The following is a 5,600-nucleotide window of genomic DNA, read 5'->3' as shown; positions in this document are numbered from 1 at the left end:
TAATATACTGTGTTTTCAGGACCAACTGAAGTGAAACCCGAAACTACCAATAATTTCATCTGGGCTGCAAGTCTTCAAAACTGGTTCCGAGGGACTACTGCAGACAGCTTCGGGATACTAACCACAACAAGCAGCAGATGAGAGAATTTAAACTTTGGGATCACAACATCTGGGTTCTAGAGAGAAAATGTGAACATTCTGCAGACTGTCAACAATCTAGGCAACAATAATTACAGATGTGCTGATACATTCTTTACAGAAGAATGTCCTCTACCTTAACAAAGGGAGAAATTTGGCATAATGGTGTGATTAATAACACAATTACAATGATCCGCAAATAAATAGACATTAACTTAATATATTTTCTTCATAAAATTTGATTTACTCCTTCTTGTAGCCAGACTCTCTGCCAAAATATTTGCTTCATTGAACTATGACTATTTAAATGGGATGCTGTAGTTTGGTACTTATTTTCTGATTGCTGATATCGACAACGAATCCAATTATGTGTAACAGAAAGGTCTTTGAAGGTCAACGAAGGACAAAAAGGTGGCATGAACGTCCATTTACAGAAGGTCTTCGAAGTGATGACCATTGGTATCAGTACAGTGCTTCAAATCTTCTTATCACGGATTGAGTGGTAGTCCTTATCATTGCGGTGCTTATCGAAGCACATGCTCTGACAATTCTCTCTCGTATAATTTGCAAATAGTAAATATTCGCCGAATACGGTGTATCCCTCTAACGTGCCATTGACATGTAAACACCATTCCACATTTCGCAATACAACACCAACAGGAACGGTAAGACTAGTATCGTCGAGTCAAGAGAATGTGAATGATGTGTTTATTCGAAGAACAAGTCGATATGCTTCTCATTTACAGACAATGCCAACGAAATTTAGTGAGAGCCAGAAACTTATACGCTGAAAGATATCCTCAACGTACTCACCATGAACGTCGTACATTTAAATATGTCTATGATAAATTGAGAACAACTGGATCTTTAACACGTCCGAAACATATCCAGCAAAGGAAAGTTACTAACGAGGAATCGGGAATTGGTACTCTTGTCACTGTGGTTCGAGATCCTTGTGTTAGTTCACCTCAAAACGCAAGAGAATCTGGCATGAGCCAGAGTAGTGCTGTTCGTGTTCTGCATCGCCATAAATACCATCCGTACCATATCAGTCTCCACCAAGAATTATCTGGTATGGATTGTACGCGTCGCATTGAATTCTGAAGATGGGCTCAACTTCAGATTCAGAGGAATTACACATTTATTAATTTGTTTTTATTTTATGACGAGGCTACATTCACGAACCATCTCAAATGTCTATCTGCATAACATGCATTATTGGGCAACTGAAAATCCATGTTGGCTGCACAGCAAGTTGCACACCAAGAACCGTGGTCGGTGAATGTATGGTGTGGGGTTCTAGAGGACAGAATTATAGGCCCCTATTTCATCGAAGGAAATCCTAATGGTAGGAAGTAGACCACAATCCTACAAGAAACATTAGGTCTGTTATTGGAAGAAATACCTTTAGGAACAAGGAGCAGCATGTGGTATCCACACGATGTGTGTCCTGCACATTTTTCGCTGATGGCTACAAATGAGTTGCAGAGACAATTCCCAAATCGTTGCATTGGACGCGGAGGAGATGTGTCGTGGCCGGCTCGTTCGCCAGACTTGACGCCTCTGGGTTTTTTCTTGTGGAGATTTGTAAAAAGACATTGTTTACAAAGACATTTCAACTATACCTGAAGATATGCGAGAAAGAATTCTCAGAGCATGTGCTTCGATAAGTGCCTATGTGATACAGAATACTACTCAGTCCATGATAAGAAGATTGCACCACTGCATTGATACCATAGGTCATCACATCGAACACCTTCTGTAAATGGACGTTCGTGCCCCCTTCTTGACCTTCGTTGATCTTCAAAACCTTACTGTTACACATCACTGGATTCATCTCGATAGCGGCTGTTAGAAAAAAAGTACCAAACTACAGCATTCAATTAAAAAAAAGTTGACCTTCATATCTCTGAAGCGACCCTACCTAGCAACAAAAAACCAACGCCACATTATGGCCCCCGTTGCAACTTTTGTCCCACAAACTGTTCAGCATCTATCATCCCTTCGGAGTTATTTTAGGTGGCAGTAGTTAGTGAGTCACTCTGTATAACATGTAGTATATAGTATTAACAACGACTTGTCTTTTTATAGTAGTATAGCTACCAAAGAGCACTGCTAGCAGACGGTAAGAAATCCCGCAATATTATTTATCTTTCACCTGATTTTAACTCTAATACACCCAACAAAGTTTAGCAAATTAAATAAAAATATCTCGCCTCCTAATTGGCAACTGAGCGATTGGAAGGTTCTGTATGGCTGGTAGCTAGGTAGCTAGTTAACTCGCTCAATGTCCTCTAGGCAAAATTAATGGAGTTTACGAAATATTATTCTTGCTACGGTTGTTACCAGGTTCAACAGTGACGACAGGAATTTTCCATAGCTTTTCCAAATCATTCTGCCACATGCACCAATACTGCTAAATTAATCACTGTTTTCAGTCCTTGTTCACTTTATATGCTACGATGGAGTGTTAATATTACAATTATTCTCTCATACAGAAAATAATAAAATAATGTAAAACGAGTCTAATGGTTTCACCTAGTGTAAATTTTTCTTCAGCGGGGGGAGTGCGAGTACGTTTTCCCACTCAAGCGGTGTGTTGTTTGGCGCCCTCTTCCTTCCTCCTTTTACCTAGTGCGCTTTCTTCCGTGCCAGTTTTCGCTGCTAACTGTGAAACGTCCTGTAAACGGATCTTGCACTTGTACGCCTCTGGCAACCCTCTCACCCTTTCGCCCAGGTGGCCGCTACAAACTACTACGTCCTGCATAAAATCTTAAAGTTTGGCGCACGGGTCGACCAGCAAGAATTATCACTTGTAAAAAACAGTACCTTTGGGGGGATTTTCACGAGGCAGCAAGCATTATCTGATGGTACTGACTCCATCAGAAAAACTTCGCCCTGTTGCGTCTCACTTATCATGCTAGGACTGGGCGACGCTGATTTCTTTCAGTAACGTAGTAGCGAGAGCAGATGAAAAAGTTTGGGAGAGAAATGCAAGACTGTGATCTCTTTATGAACTATAACAGTGAAGAAATGACTGGGTGTTTCAAGAATATTCATCCAATTTCAGATGATACGAGTACATCGAGTACTAGGATGGCGGCAGTATGTGCAGTGTGCAGTTGCACAGTGTCTCAGACGAGCCGAGATACGTGCGATCACAGTCAACCAAAACGGACATGCGGAAAACACCAAAGACTGCTACTAAGCATTTGGGCCAGTACGTTCGGTTGCGGTCCCGCGCCTCTTCTAGTCGTGAAGTTGTGATGGCATGATACGAATTCGATCGTTCGTGGAGGACCCAATTTTGAACTAGCTACGATTTTCAGAAACTGAAAAAGAATATTATGAGTGACAGTGTGATATTAACATCTATGAAACTTATAGACAGCCCTCCTAATATTAACACGAATGTTACTGAAGGCTATGAATTCTATTGGCATTTGTATTGCATTAAACAATATTTTTTCTATTATCAGTTACAAGACAAGGATGTTTTGTGGTACATCATTTTCCTACAATGCTTACTGTCACTTTCACTTGGCGTATTTATTCGAGGGGCGTTCAATAACTAATGCAACGTACCTTTTTCTCTGAACGCACGTTGGTTTTATCCAGGATTCCAATATACCACGTTATTCCCCACTCTGTTGACTACAAAATCCTATTTTTCAGTACAATCTCCGTTCAATGCGACAGCCTTACGCCACCTTCCTGGGAGTGCACATGTGCCAGCGTGGTTGTACTATACTGGTCGACGTTGGAGCCAACGTTATGCTGCATTAATAACCTCCCTATCATCCAAGTTCAGCTTCATCCGGAGAGCATCCTTCGTTGGACCAAACAAATGGAAGGCGGAAGCTGCGAGATCCAGGCTGCACACCTCAGAGTACCCCACTTGGTGGACAAGTGTGTCAGCACTAACAACAGCTCGTCGAGTTGTGCAGCGAGGAGTTTGATTGTAATCAGGCGATCGCCTCGAATCAGAGTGTTCGCACGTTCCAACACTGCAAAAGTCCCAGCTGTGTGCGGTCGACCAGCAACGGGAGAGAGAAAACGTTTGTGCGACCTTATTGTGATAATGACAGACGCCCAACGATTCACCGTGGCTTTACTCACTACCAGGTCTCCGTACACATTCTGCGTGCGTCTATGAATATCTGCGACTGTCTGCTTTTTCTCTAAAATAAATTCAACGACAGCTCTCTGTGTTGAAAGTGCCTCCGTTATAGATACCATTTTGAAGGCTACGTATAGCACCGTCATTTGTCGGAACTTCATGAAACTATAGGGGCTGAAGCGGGAATATTCCATTATGTCCCACAACAAATTCCAAGTTTTTTCAGCCGTAACTGGCCGAGAAAAAAATGTGCTGCATTACTTACTCAACGCCCCTCGTCTTTCAGACCCTCTAACTGCTCTTACACGTTAGTGGTTTCTTGTCTTAGTGCTACATTCAATCGACATGTTTAAAATTACTCATTCAGCCGATAAGGTACATCTAAATCCAGCACATGTTGCCTTTCTTCTTCTATTACTATATTTACAAATATAGGAAATTAAAAAGAAAAAGAAAAATTCAGACGAATTCACAAGACCATTCTTCCACATGAATGATGATACATGAATTATGATTATAAAGAGGTATATCTGCTACCATCAGGGAATCCCGTCCCATAGTTCTTCGAGCATGCATGAAATTGCTATATTCACTGCTGTTCCTATGCAGTAACGCAGTTCATTCAAAGTGTTTGGAAAGGGAGACACACAGACGGGGTCTGTCACAAAAGACAGAGAGAGAGAGAGAGAGAGAGAGAGAGAGAGAGAGAGAAGTCACAGACCAAAATACACTACTGATCATTAAAACTGCTACACCACGAAGATGACGTGCTACTGACGCGAAATTTAACCGTCAGGCAGAAGATGCTGTGACGTGCAAATGATTAGCTTTTCAGAGCATTCACACAAGGTTGGCGCCGGTGGCGACACCTACAACGTGCTGACATGAGAAAAGTTTCCAACCGATTTATCATACACAAACAGCTGTTGACCGGCGTTGCCTGGTGAAACGTTGTTGTGATACTTCGTGTAAGGGGTAGAAATACAACCATCGGATTGTAGCCTATCGCGATTGCGGTTTATCGTATCGCGACATTGCTGCTCGCGTTGGTCGAGATCCTATGACTGTTAGCAGAATATGGAATCGGTGGGTTCAGGAGGGTAATACGGAACTCCGTGCTGGATCCCAACGGCCTCGTATCACTGTCGAGATGACAGGCATCTTATCCGCATGGCTGTAACGGATCGTGCAGACACGTCTCGATCCCTGAGTCAACAGATGGGGACGTTTGCAAGACAACAACCATCTGCACGAACAATTCGACGACGTTTGCAGCAGCATGGACCATCAGCTCGGATACCATGGCTGCGGTTACCCTTGACGCTGCATCACAGACAGGAGC

Source organism: Schistocerca piceifrons, chromosome 1 (assembly GCF_021461385.2).
Source record: "Schistocerca piceifrons isolate TAMUIC-IGC-003096 chromosome 1, iqSchPice1.1, whole genome shotgun sequence".
Taxonomy (NCBI): Eukaryota; Metazoa; Arthropoda; class Insecta; order Orthoptera; family Acrididae; genus Schistocerca; species Schistocerca piceifrons.
This window is presented reverse-complemented; position numbering follows the sequence as displayed.